Here is a 14,235-nt window from a genome sequence, read left to right as displayed (position 1 = left end):
AGTCAGTAGTCAGGCACTGCCTTCTGCTCCAGAGCAAAAGCTCCTGAAAGCCCCCACAGGAGCCAGCCAGGGCACCACGGGTCTGCCCTGCCACTGGGGCTTTTTCTGACCCCCAGCCTCTCACAGCAGCTGGCAGCCATGGGGCAGGAGCTGCTTGAAGCATGGATGAGGGAAGGGAGGGGGCCGTGGCTCTTGGTGGCCAGCAGCAGCAGCCGGCAAGGTGCCCGGTGCATCCTGGCCAGGCACAGGGAGCATTGCGTGGGAAAAGCAGGTAGCTCAGAGTCGAGCAGGGCCCAGACGGAGGAAGTGTTATTGCTGCCTGGCACAGTGGCTCCTTCCAGCTGTGGTTGTACATAGTGGGGGAGGGACAAGCGGTCGGTCCCTGCAGGACAGGCTCTCTGGAGGCTGGAGAGCCCTGAGGTGCTGTATGTCGTGGAGCAGCCTCTGAGGCACCTTCAGCCTGCCGCGGGGGTGAGAGATGGCTGGAGGGGCCAGATGCCCTGGCAGCCCCAGCCACATGCTGCTGCCCACCCTGCGGACGTGCCCAGACACCCTGCCCTGCCTTGCTGGCAGCGTGGCCACTGCTCCATCCCAGAGGACCAAGCCTCCAGGGCCAGGATCAGGGTGGTACATGCTCAAATTTCCTGCTGCTGTACACCTGGTCCTTGTTCATGCAGCTCGGCAGGATCCAGTCCCAGAGGAAGGAGCCCTGGAAGGAGAGAGAGGGAGGTCAGTGCTGGGAGTGCGCAGCTGGGCCGAGCCCCCGGCACCAATACTCACCATTCCCAGCAAGCTCAGAGCCATGGCCAGGTTGATGACAGTGGGGATCAGGCTAAACTTCCCCGCCTGGCAGAAAGGACAGGATCAGCAATTGCTGCCCAGCCCAGGTTGCCTCCTGCCTGGGCCTGCATTCACTCTGGGCTGGGCACAAGGAATGAGGCTGAGCAGAGACCTCCCTCTGCCCAAGCCACAGTGTGGACAACCTGCCCAAGCAGCAGCACACACTATGAGGTCTTGCATTTCTTTCCAGCACACTTTGCACACTTTGCCAAAGGTTCTAATTTGAGGCACCTGGGATTCCCCCATTCCTCTGCAAGCCTGAGCGGAAGAGGCCTGGCTGTGTTCATCCCAGCTCTGAGGCAGCAGTGGAGAAGAGCTGCTTTTCCAGGACGGTCCTAGCACCACGGCAGCATATTATGCACGTATGCACCCCAGTAGCACATGGACCATGCAAAATCCTACCTGGCCCTGCACGATGACATCAATATGGATCCCACAGGCCTTGATCAACACTCGTGTGTGGGTCCTGTTCCATTTGTAATACTTCGCAGACCTACTGGGGAGACAGGTAGAAGGGCACAGTGGTGGGGACCAGCCACAGCAGGACCAGGGAGGGCAGGAGTAGGATGCAGGACTGCAAGTGCCACTGCCTGGGACAGAGCCATCACCTGCAGCTGTAGCCAGGGGAAGCTGAAGTGGTCTTGGGGTTGAGGCGGTGGAAGGAGTAGTGGGGATTGCAGTCGGTTTCAGGCAGGCCCAGGTTACAATTCCAGTTGGTGATCACCCCACCCTGCAGCAGAAACCGGCAGGCCTAGCACAGCACCAGCACACCATGGACACAGTGAGCCCAGGGCACAGCACTACTGTGCACACAGCTTGGCCATGGGCATGATAACCCAGCAAGCATGGCATGGCATTTCCCCCCCCTCAGGTGTTAGCACAGCTGTCATCCTCATCACCAGCTGGGAAAGGCCAGGAATGCCACCATACTGGGGCACACGGCCCTGCCAGGGAAGCCAGCAGCACTGCTTGCAAGGCTGCTTACCCAGGGGAGCTCTGCCCCAGCAGTGGGCTTTCCAGCTGAGTTGGGAGCATGGCTAGGCATCAAGGAGCATTCCAAGATGCAGAGTGGGGGGACTGTAGGGTGTGGAGGGTGCTGGGGCTGAGCAAGGGATGCAGAACCTGGAGGGAGGATGGAACAGTACTGAGTTCCTTCCCTGGATGGGAATTATTTACTCCCAAGAGGGCAGCAGAGGCAGCAGGGCTGGATGGGGCTGGAGACCAAATGCTGGGTGCACTGCCCTCCCCTGGCAATGTCATGGTATTTCCCAAAGTGTGTGAATGAGTCCCTACCACTGGGCGAGCAAACCTGCCAGTCCTGGCAGTGATACAGGCACACCTGCAGTCTATGCTTTGCTGCCAGCTGGCCTCCTGCTCTCCAGCCTCTGCACAGGGGCCTCGTAAGAGAGACCCTGGGCCTGGGAGCCTTGCAGGCCTCTGCATGTGCAAGGTGGGCAGAAAGGACTGCTCAGGGGCTGCAGTGAATGTGCTGTGCTCCGAGCTGTTGAGGCTGGCTAAGCTGCCACTGCCCTCAGCCCATCCCAGGTAGCCCCTGCAGCATACTGGCAGGGCAGCAGGGCCAGGGACCTGCCTCCAGCTGCCTCTGAGTCTCAACAGTGCCATTGTGTGAGTGATGATCCCATGGAGCCAAGCACTAGAGCAGGTGCTGAGGGAACGCCCTGTGCCCAGCCAGCAAGACCTTGGGCCCTCTGGGAGAACCATCCTCCCAGGACATGACACCTTCTCTACCAGCTCCCTTAAGTTCTCTTCTGCCTGCTCCACGATGAAGCTCCGCTTGAAGATGGGGCAGTAAAGGGCAGAGGTGGTGTTGAAGGTGCAGCTTTTCAAGTAACTGTTCTCAGCTGCTTGAATGTTGCCCCTGGGGAGACTAACCCAGAGCCATGGCATAGAGCAGCACACCAATACTCCTCAATTTTCTTCCTAATATATTGAAGCACCCAAACAAAACATTAAACCCCAGCTCTGCTCATTGGTATCCATGCCATCACTGATGGTCCCAGCTGATGAACGGTGAAGGGATTTCCTAGGAGAACTACATACCAGATGTGGATGTATGCAGGCACTCAGAAATGCACATGACTGACTAAGGGATGGCCTGCACAGCAGGAGGGTGGAGAGCAGGAACAGGAGGAACTCTGGGGTAGTTACCTGGCGAGATGCTGGCATTTTCAAAGGGATTCTTGTTCCCAAAGACTTTAACCGCTCCCTTTGCAAGGCCACATGCCCCATATCTACCCACCAGTGTGAGCATTCCTGCTCCTTCTTGCTCAATAATTACCATCCTCATCATCACCACCTTTCTCAGTGGAGGCAGGGGCAAGCAAGAGTGAAGGATAGGTGGATGGAGTAAAGGTTGAGAACTCAGTATTACAGAGACAGCAGCTGAGCACCAAAAAACGTCCTGTCCCAGCAGGTTGAGGGAGGTGATTACTGCCCTCTCCTCAGCACTGGTGAGGCCACAGCTGGAGTGCTGTGTGTGGGTGTGGTATCACCAGTACAAGAAAGACATGCACTTACTGGAGCAAGTCCAGCAATGATGATGAAGGGACTAGAAGCATCTCTCATCTAAGGGGAGGCTGAGAGAAATGGGACTGTTAAGTCTGGAGAAGAGAAGGCTCAGGGGCATCTTATCAATGTGTACAAATACCTGATGGGTAAGAGTAAAGAAGATGAAGCCAGGCTCTTCTCAGTGGTGCCCTGTGATCATATGAGAGGCAATGGGCATAAACTGAAATACAGTAATTGTGTCTGAACTTAAGAACAAACATTTTTTTACAGTGAGGGTGATCAAACACTGCACCAGGTTGCCCAGAGAGATTAGAGAGTCTCTATCCTTGGAGATACCAAAAACCCGAGTTGGCTTGGCCTTGAGCAACCTGTTCTAGGAGACCCCGCTTTAAGCAGCTGTTGAACTAGGCAATCTCCAGAGGTGCTTCCAACTCCGTCATTCTGGGAGCAACCTAGGAACAGGGATCCCCTGTGAAAAGCCAGCATCTCCTCCAGCTGCCAAATGGCACTGCTCCACTCCTGCCTCTCCATCCTTCAGGCTTGTCCATGTATTTCAACCACATCTTCCTGCTGTCAGTGAACACTCATTCCTCTGGTACCTAATTGTTACGGGAAATGGCTGTGCTATCCACCATTGCACTTTCAGGAAGGCATCTGACCCATCTTTGGTGCCCATACCTGACACTCACTTCCTCTGCTGGACACCAAGCCAGCATTTCAGAGCTCTTCTCGGTGCCGCCAGCACTAGGCATGCAGCCCCCTGTCTTCTGCCCTGTGAGGATGAACACACAACGCTGAACTTCCTGGCAAATGGGATCCTGCCCAGTGTGCAGTGCTGCACAGATCACTTGTCCCTGCACATGCCCAGCTCTCTGTGGCCCAACATGTCCATGTCCCCAGGGGTACAGTCATGGTCGCAGTTGCATACAGCACTGCAAACTGTTAGCCCCTGCAGGGTCATGGGGGACATGATGAGAACAGGACATGCACCTGCTAGACCTACGCTGTGGCTGCAGAGGGGACGGGGCACCCCATGTGCTTCCCCATCTCTGCATAGGTGCCAGCCCTTGCAAGCTGCCTGGGGTAAGCCGCTGTTAAGCGTGCCTGCGGTGGCCCTACTCTAGCATGGCTTTCCTTGGTGTGTCCTCCGGAGTAGACAGTCAACCCTCTTCTCCATTTCCTTGCATGGGAACTGAGCCAGGGGCAGCTGTGCTCACTAGGATTCCCCAGGTCTCTGCATCCGCCAGCAAGCTCCGCTCAGTCTCCACACATCTCCCCTCCCGTGATCCCTCACTAAGCAGCCCCCAAACAGTGCCCAAGCCAAGGCAGGCAGGGGGATCCCTGCCAGAAAATGGTAGCAGCAGAGGAGAGCGACAGGCACCAACATCACGTCCACGTGCAGCTCCGCACTGACTGTCCTGGGGTCTCTGCTGGCAGCTCCACACATCTCTGTAACCCACCATCCTCTCCATTCCTCTTCCCAGGCCCACCTCACCTCAGGGCAGGTCTCTATCGTCTGGGCAGGGCTGACCTCCACCCACGCAAGGATGCGGAAGGTGCTCCCGCCCTAGGAAGCAACCAGCAGAGATGATGCTATTTGTAGGAAGGCAGAGCTATGCTTTGACGCAGGGACACGCAAGCGTACGCACATGGAGATGAGACCACATGCATTCTCATGTAGAGTCACGTGCAGCTGTGCATACATGCATTTGCACATGCACGCACACAGAGGGCACACACACACACACACTGGGACAGTGCACACAGGTTCACACCTGTGCTCATACCACCACGTACACATGCCTATTCACACAGGGACATGCAAGCCGTGACTTTGCACTGCTGTGGAAAGCACCCCCTGGCAGCACTTTGCTGAATCTGGAGCTGGTTCTGCAGGCAGCACACAGGGCAGAGCTGCTGTCCCATGTACCCAACAGGCTCGAGTCAACCTTTGCTCTTTGGAAACAACCAAATCCTGTTGAGAATGGCAGTGGCAGGGAAAAACTCCAGCACTGAGTCCTCACACTGGGGTCACCACTATCCCCAAATCACCTGCCTCCTGAAAGCTCCGATCTGCATCAGTGCAACAGCAAGAAGCATTCTGCCTTCAAAGTCATTTCTCCATGGGTTCTTGCTGCTTTTAATCACAGATTGCTGAAAGCCTGAGGTGGGCAGGAGGTTTGCAGGCCTCTAGTCCACCCCTCTGCTCTAGGCAGGGCTAACTCCACGCAAAGCAGGCTGCTCAGGACCTTGTCCAGCTATGTCTTGAACCTCTCCAAGGACACAGGGCTCCCACCTCTCTGGTGCCTCTCCCAGGGCTGTACCACTCTCAGGCACAAGAATAGTTTCCTTTCTACCAGTCCTAATTCCCCCAGGGGCACCTCAGGCCAGCTGCCTCTCGTGCCTTCACTGAGCACCTCTAAGAAGAGTCTGCCTCCATAGCCTCCTCTGGGTGCTGGATCACTATCTTAGATGCTCCTTCATTATCCTTTCCCGAGACAGGACAAATGCAGCTCCTTCAGCCTTTCCTCCTAGGTTGTGTTTTCCAGCCCTGACCATCTTCATGGGCTCTGCTGCACTTGCTCCAGCTTACTGGCAGCTCTCATGGTCCCTGCACAGGTCATTGCATTCCAGATGTGGCCTCACTGTTGCCACCTAGGGGGCATTCATCTGGCTCAACATCTCTGTGAGAAGACTTCTGGGAATAGTGGAAGGCTCCGAGACTCTCTGTCCGAGAGAGGCCATCAAGCAGGTCTGACACACTGGCCAGGTGATGCTGGGTGGCGGCTGCAAGCCATGTCCACACTGGCAATGCTCGAGACCAGCCCAAGCTCTTCCACAGACCAGCTTGGTAATTTCAAAAGCATTTTGCCAAACCACTGCAAACTCATCCTCTCTCTCATGCCACCCATTGAAAAAGCTAAGATCCTGCCCCAGGGCACCAGGCCATCTCCACTCTGGCCACGCAACAGGCCTGGGGCAGCTGCCACATCTGAAAGTGCCCCACCAAAGTCATGCGGTTGCCTCGAAAGATGAAAAGCTGAGAGAGTGCCTCTCCTCCACGACGGAGCCCAGCATCAAAGGCACGTTCTTCTTCCCGCTTCTCACTTGCAGAGTCTGGCAAGGTTCAATCTGTTTCCCCTAAGCTTTGGGGCAGTACAAAGCTGATCTGCCCTCTGCTACAAATAGCTGCAGCTGGCAATAATAGCCCTGGCAAACAAGGAGGTGAATATCAGAGCCTCCCCTGACCTGATCTGAGAGTGCCCTCTCCCGCCCTGAACATCCAAAACCACAGAGGCCTGACGCTGCTTGTCAGGGCAGGCAGAGCATGGCGCACCTGCCTGGCTAAGGCCTTAGGGCCCTGCCTGGTGCTACGTGCCAAGCTCCGCTGAGCCTGCCGCACAGCACTGCAAAGGTGACCTAACATGCAGTCCCAATGTGTCTGGGACGCAGCTATGGTTGCCTCATCGGGAGCCAAGGACAGTGCTGGGCCTGGAGGAGGGAACACAGGAGTCCCCGTGCAGGCAGCGCAGACCACCACACAGGACAGCTTCCTTTGCTGGGTCCATGTGGATGAAGGAGCAGTTGGGAAGCCCTTGCAGAAAGTCTGCTGTTCATCTACTGCTCCAAGAGGCCACCCAAAGCAAGCAAGACAAGAGAAGAGAATGGAGAAAGGAGGGTCGGAGCCTCACCTCGGCCAGGGCTGGGGGGGGGGAGAGAGCAGATGCAGGGGAGGGGGTAGTGGGCTCTGTACACCCCAACATCCCACACCTTGCTTGGTGACTGTGTCACGCCCTTGACTTTGGTGAGGACAGAGCTCTCTGGCTTTGTCTCCCATTCCTGGTAGCCCTTCTGAAGGATGAACACAGATGTATAGGGAAAGGACAGGAAAAGGAGCTCTCAGTGATCTCCTCACCTCTGGGATCCAGAGTGCTGCATCCATACTAGGTGATACTTGGTGGGAATGGTTCCTGTTGCAACTTTTGTATCCGTACTACGTGATACTTGGTGGGAATGGTCCGTGCTGTAACTTTTGTGTGTCTAGAACACTACCGCTGTGTTAAGCAGAATACAAGTAAGTAACTAAGAAGGTCTTGGAAATCTGTGAGAAAGAACAGCGGTTGGTTACATAGAGATTCGGTGGCTCCCAGCCACAGAATAACCACGAGAAGCAGTCAACATGAAGGTCTCAAGTTGAAGAGTAATGAAATAGTGACCCCCAGAGTCAATGTGGCCCCCGAAATAAGTCTGCACACGTGCACAGTGTCATAGCCCGTTTATGCAACAGGGGCGGAGTTGGGCTAAACTCCCTGCACTTGCTGGGCCCACGTGCCGGGACTTCCGCCTACCATGAATAACCATAAGTACCAGAATTTTTCCAAAAGAGAGGGAGGCTGCTTCACAACAGAGGGCTACGTTGCCTCCTCGGGGACACCCGAAAGGATTGTGCCTGCCAACTCTCTCTCTCTCATCATGCAGATGATCGGGACAAGCATTGGAGTGGTCCTTCTCAAGATTTCCCTTGGGTCGGTCTCTTTGTAAGTATTTACTAATAAACTGCTTGCTGCTGAAGAGTGCGTGTGTGTGTGTGTGTGTGTGTGTGTGTGTTAGTGCTGGCTTGCCAAAGCGGACACTTGGCCCCCCAGAACCTGAGTGGAACAAGTGCTGCCTAGCACCATCTGTGGGCACTAGCACATGGGGCTAGGAGACACAGGGCTCTGCTGCCATGTGAGGTATTTGAGGGCAGCAGGCAGGATGGGAAGGGCTCTGCTGGGCTACTTTGTTCACAAGGCACCTGTCATCCATCTCCTGCAGCTCTGGAAGTCCCTGGGATCTGGCACTGCAATGCTCCACCTGCACCTTCTCTTTCCTATCCCTCTGCTCCGCTTCCAATCACACTTCCAGGAGATCATGGTATGGGGCAATATGTGGGCAAGGAGGTAATCTCAGAGCCACCAAAGGCAGGCAGAGTGGACAGACAACTAAGAGAGAGCTGCCACACTCGCCTTGCCCTGTACAGCAACACATGCCCACGGTCTCTGCTGTATCTCGCCCGGCCTGCAGGCATGGCCCCTCCGTTACCTGGTCCCAAGCAGCTTCTGGAGAGCATAGGCTCCAGCACAGCTGCTTTGTGGCACAGGAGAGGGTGGAGGTAGTGGGCGGGGAGTCATGCCAGGGCAAGCACCAACACCCTGCTCTCTCTGGCTGCCAGCAGTACCTGCTAATCTGGGCTTTGCACAGCTCAGGAAAGGTGAAAGTATCCCAAAGGCAGGGATGGGATGAGGACAGCATCAGGTCCTCAGTGCCACAGAGGAGCCACGGCAGCCACCTCAAACAGCCCTTGCCATGTTGATCTGCACAGGCAGGCAGAGCGCCCCAGCAGGGCAGTCTCAGGAGAGCCAGCCTCCCTGGCCTGAGGGGTCCTCAGGCACCTCATGGCTACCTTGCCCACGCAGGGCAGGCCTTCGCGGTTGGCAGAAAGCACAGGCAGAGCTCTGCCACCCACTTCCTTCAGCAGCCAAGCATTACCCATCTCCTGCAGACGTAGAAATCCCTGGGATCCAGCATTGCCACGCTGCAGCCATGCTATCCACAGGTGTGCAGGCCAGGAGAAGCTCTGCAAGCTGCTCAGGCAGGACTGGCTGGCTTGGGCACAAAGCAACGAATAAACATCCAGAAAGCACAGAGAGATGAACTTGTGCCAGATAGGTTGAAACGCACAAGTTATCACTGGGTTTTTCACTGGGTATTACAGAGGAGCTGCTGGCAGGAGGCCAGACCTGGTGGCAGGATGCATACATACCGGGGAAGAAATGGTGAGGGCAAAATCTCCAGCACAGCTGCAGTACACAGGCATAAGTGTCTCCTTCACACCATGACACTTCTTGCACACCTAGAGGCAAAGGGGTTTTAGCTGGGATAGCAGACAAGGCTGAGCAGCTCAGTCCTTTGACAGGGCTCTCTGGGGACACACCACTGACACCAGGTCAATGGGTCAAGCCTCAGCCAGCCAGCAAAAGGCTGCAGCTATGTGCTGAGAAGAAGTGGAGAGCGCTCGAGCCAAACTCGCCTCATCATATCCCCAACTGCATCACATCAGTCAGAGAGGTAAGGTTGGGCTGCTCTGGTTCCAAGGAGCAGAGAGCAGCTTCAGCCCTCCTGCTGCAGCCTGCCACATCAAGGGCAGGCTCCCGCAGCACGGCAGCCCAGCACTCATCAAGTCCTGCAGCAGCAAGGCCATCAGCTTCTTCTGCAGCGCTTCCACCAGTGCCATTTCAATGGAATCCGAGTCATACTGGGCCTGGCAGTTGGAGCATACCCAACTGGGCAGCACTGACCCATCCGAGGGGCAGAGAAAGGGAGATGAACACAAGTGTGACTCTTCCCAAGAGAAAGCATGGTGCAGCCTCAGCCCTCGCAGCCTAACAAGAGCATTATGAGAGCCCCAAGTGCCAGGAAGCCATAACCAATTTCGGGAGGGGATAAAGCATCAGCCAAAGCACCAACACAGCTCAAACTGTCACAGGCAGCTAGGAAAGGGGATGAACAGAAAATAACCCTGAAGGCAGGTTTATCACTGTCATGGAACCTTCAAAGCCAAAGGGTGGAGAGAGAGAGAAAGACGGACAACATGTGAGTTCACGACAGGCCAAGAGCACAACCATGCTAGGGCCTCTGGTGTCCCCAAGAGGGACTTCATGCATGCAGCCAGGGCAAAAGGATTTCCTGGGAAAGGAAGGCTGTACCTGCGAGAGGGCAGGGTCTTTGCACAGGTCCAAGTCCCTGCAAAAATTGCAGTTCCTGCGGATAACTTCAGGGAGCACATAGGAGCGGCAAGGGACCCGAAACTGGGCTTCTTCTGAGAACTCACCTACCTCAATGAGGCGCAGCAGGTCCCAGCGCAGTTTGTTTACTTGGTTAGTTATTCTGGCATCCAGGGACAACACCTACAGGAGAAAGTGTTAGGTAAGGCCACCAGCAGAGAAGACGGTCCTCATGGGGACTCACTCTGATGCGAGTGCTAGCTGGGCAAAACAAACTGATTGCAGAATTGCAACAGATTCTTTTTTAAAAACGAAAAAAAGAAAAAAAACACGGCCCACCCCACTAACCCTGCAGACGTATTTGATGAACTCTAGAGCTGGGTTGTTGAGTGGCAAGTAGGAGCCAGGTAGCACTGGGAACATGTCTGAGGGCTCAGCGGCATTACGGAAACCGGCCATCTTCTTCTGGATCTTCTGAGTGACGGTAAAGAAGCTCTGCGTGAACTCGTTGGCCACGTAATCCTGTGAGAAAGTGATCATGCCTGGAGAGGAGGAGCAGAGAGAGCTCTTGAGCCATATGGAAGCATATGGGGACAGCAAGGAGGGCAGCTCTCTTCCTGCTTCAGGACTGGCCCAGCAGTGCTGCTCACAGTTCTCCCATGCCTAACTGTGGCTAACCGTACTCACCAGGCATGGCTCACGTCTCTCCCAGTGCCTCCTGGGACACCTGGCTCGTGGCCCTCCTCTTGATGGGAGTGCTCCCAGGGGCATTGCACCGCAGCTCCTCCTTCATGCTGTGGTACACAGCCACAATGTAGGCTGCAGAGACACACAAGAAAAGCTCCAGATGCAGTCCACAATGAGAGAGTGGCACAAGCACTACTGTGCTTGTCGACTCTCCTGGGGCACCAATGACTAATCAGGAACTAGTGACCTTTTTCCCCTCTCTGAGAGAGTTCACACTGGTGCTGAAACCACCCAAACAATGACATTTACAGACACGGAGGTGGTCCCTTCTGTACCATATCCAGCACAGTGCAGTCTTTGACTGTAAGGGGTTCTTTGGATCAACATCAGAACCTCCTCAGTAGCACAGAGAGCTTCAAGAAGCTGTGGGGAATGCTGTGCATATGGCTTGGGCAGCAGCAGGGTGGGGATAGCTCTACTCACCAGAGGTAACATTCAAAGGAGGACCAGGTGAGCAGCAGACTGCACTCACCAGACACAATCATCAGGAAGCAGTTCTGACAGGAGGCAGCCTGGGGGAGAAACTGCACAATGTTCCAACTATTCTCTAGCAAGTCCTCCACATTTGCTTCTCCATCCTCCTCCTCTTCTTCCTTGTTCTCCTCTTCTTCCTCACTGTCCTCATCCAATACTTGACTCTTGCTAGTGTCCTGCTGGAATGGAGCACAAGCCATGCCCAGGCTTTGGGTTGGTGATGTCATAGCAATACCCTATATCCAAACCAATAGCTCCCTGCTCAACTCAACCCACAGCACCCTTGTCTCTGCAGGACTGAGCACTTCCCATTTCTTACCTCCCCACAGTGGACGCTAGGACGCACTCTTCCTTTGATACCTTCGTAATTTGCTGGATCCATGCAGAGCAGGAATCCCCAGCAGTGGCAGAAGGAAATAGGCAGAGAGTGGAAGATCTCCTTTGAGTGGATGCTGGAGGGAAGAGACTGCAGTCACACACAGTGTTGGCATCTTCCCTAGCTAATAACCTTCTCCATGGGAGGCAATGAGGAGCAGGGGATGTTTGCAAGAGAGCAGTTCACTTCTCACATCCAACCATGCTTCAGCGAATGGACTCAGTACAAAAGGCTGCAGAGCAGTCATTAGCAGAACTAAGGGCTGCAGAGGAATCATACCCAAGCTTCAACTGCCTCTTGTGTCAAGACGCCTGTCTTAGCAGCCCACACATCATAGCTGGGATGCTGAGAGCTGCCAGAGTATAAGAGACTGGGCAGAGCACAACTGCTCACATTCTCCTAAAGGTCTCTTTAGATTGAATCATACAGATATTTTTGGAATATTGCCCCATGCAGCACAGTTAAGGGACAGATCCCTACTCTGGGCATGATGGCGAGAGAACCAGGTGACCTTGTCCCCTTTCTTCCAAAGCTAACTTTGCAAGAAATGCAGTGCTGAGGACCAAGAAGAGGCAAGAATCAGCATCCTCCTTCCACACCTTGAGCCATGTCTTAGCTCAGCCTCCAGAAGATTTTCTCCAGGCCTGGCTTGCTGAGCGTACCCTTTGGCAGCCAAGTGTGCCCCACCTGTTGATAATGTACTCCATGTAGCCGATGGCATCCTCAATTCGCCGTTTCTTGGTGCACAAGATGATCTGGTTGAAGTTGGCATAAACCACTGAAGAACCAAGACGCTTGAACTCAGCCACTAACGGTCAAGCAGAACACAGGAGCTGGAGGCAGTAGGCTGGAGGAACTGCTGCTATTTAGCTGCCATTAAATAGGGAACAGCAAACCACAGCATAACATACAATTCAGGAAGGATGTGCTGCTCCAGCACAGCCAGTAGTCAAATGCCTAGGTCTCGCCATCTAAGGGAGCTCCAACCACAGGATGGCAGGCACTCCAACAAAAGTTGGACCAACTATGCATCTGCAAGTTACTGGGCCTTTCCAGAGGTTGTGCCACAGGTGCTCAAAAAGACCCAGCTATGGGTGCCAATAGAGTACCACCCATGGCTATGTCCGTCTGCTCCACGCACAGGGCATGGCAAGCTCCATTTTCACTTACTGTAGGAAAAGCTTCTTCATCATGTTGTGCAGAGGGCGATGTAAAGCTGGCTTATAAAGCAGTGAGGAGGGAGAGCGGAGCCAGCGGTAAAAGCGAATCACCTGGTTGTCTGCATAGATGTTGGGATACTGTGTGATCTCCTTCACCCAGCTCACCATCATGCTCCGTGGCAGGATTCTGAAGAGCAGAGACGAGCATCATACCAGGCACATGAGCCCTTCCTCCTTTCACACACTGACATGTTTTCAGATAACGCTAGAGCAAGTGGCAACTCTGCCAAAGCAGAGATGCATTAGCTCTCAGCACATAAGCCACAGGGCAAACATGTGCCTCTGTGACCTTGTGGAGGTGAAGAGAAGAGAAACAGGAAAGGGCAAACTCTTCAAAAGCATCTCCTCACATATGCTGGCTGAGCCACTAGGTAGAGCTGATCCTCAAGCCTAAAAGGGAGGATGTCAACAGACAAAGCTGGGCTTCGCCTCCTTCCCTCTGCCAAGCCAGCTGCCTGTTGTGCTTCAAGGCACCCCACAAACCACATGCTAGTAAGAATCTGGAGAGGCTAAAGCCAGCCAGTCAGCTGGGAAGGAGGACCCTGCCCTCTCGCAGGTACAGCCTGGGAAGCAGGACCCTGAGGGCATCAGGCAGGATGAAACAGATGCTCTATCTCATGCTGACCCTTACAGACATACCTGAAGGGGTTGGAGCACAGGGCAGTCTCATCATAGCTGGCTGGAATGTTGGCACCTTGGTTCCCTGTCACCATGTCTTCTAGAGATGCCTGCTGGATCACATCAAAACTGATACTCACACTGGGACCTCCTTCCATGTCATTGATGTGATGGGACTGTAACACTGTGTTTACAGCCAAGCTCTGAATATCCAGCTCCAGACACACTGTGAACAAACACAACCTGTCAACGGGCAAGCAGGGCAGAGAACCAGCAAGCACACAATCCCCTCTCCAGGTATGATGAATGCACCCACTTACCAGGACTTTCCACAAGTTGTAAGAGCTCTTTACAGGTCTTGCTGCATCTACCGAGTGCAACATCAAGATATTCATATCAGGAAATGGTGAAAGCCTGTATGGTACTGCAGCAGCATGGGAAACTGTGCTGCTCTCCAGACTGCCACGCACCTTGTATTACAGGCCTTAAAGGACACTTTTGGCACATGGCCAGACCTCTCCCCTCTACGGCCGTGATGCTATGTACGGATGGCCCCATTCACTGCACAGTTAAACAGCAGAGCACCTTCCAACAAAACTTGGATCTACTTCCCCTCCAGCGGCCACCAGCTTTTTCTGGAAACTGCAGCAGAGGTGCTCAGAACAAC

At 54.4% G+C, this 14,235-nt stretch overlaps 1 pseudogene; it reads right to left on the bottom strand.

Moving 5' to 3' along the window:
* Window positions 1-619: 619 nt before the first annotated feature.
* Window positions 620-14,235, bottom strand: part of LOC134143745 (DNA polymerase epsilon catalytic subunit A-like) — a 33,753-nt pseudogene continuing 20,137 nt past the window's right edge.

The sequence above is a fragment of the Rhea pennata genome, chromosome 8, assembly GCF_028389875.1.
Source record: "Rhea pennata isolate bPtePen1 chromosome 8, bPtePen1.pri, whole genome shotgun sequence".
In the NCBI taxonomy this organism is placed as follows: domain Eukaryota; kingdom Metazoa; phylum Chordata; class Aves; order Rheiformes; family Rheidae; genus Rhea; species Rhea pennata.
This window is presented reverse-complemented; position numbering and strand designations above follow the sequence as displayed.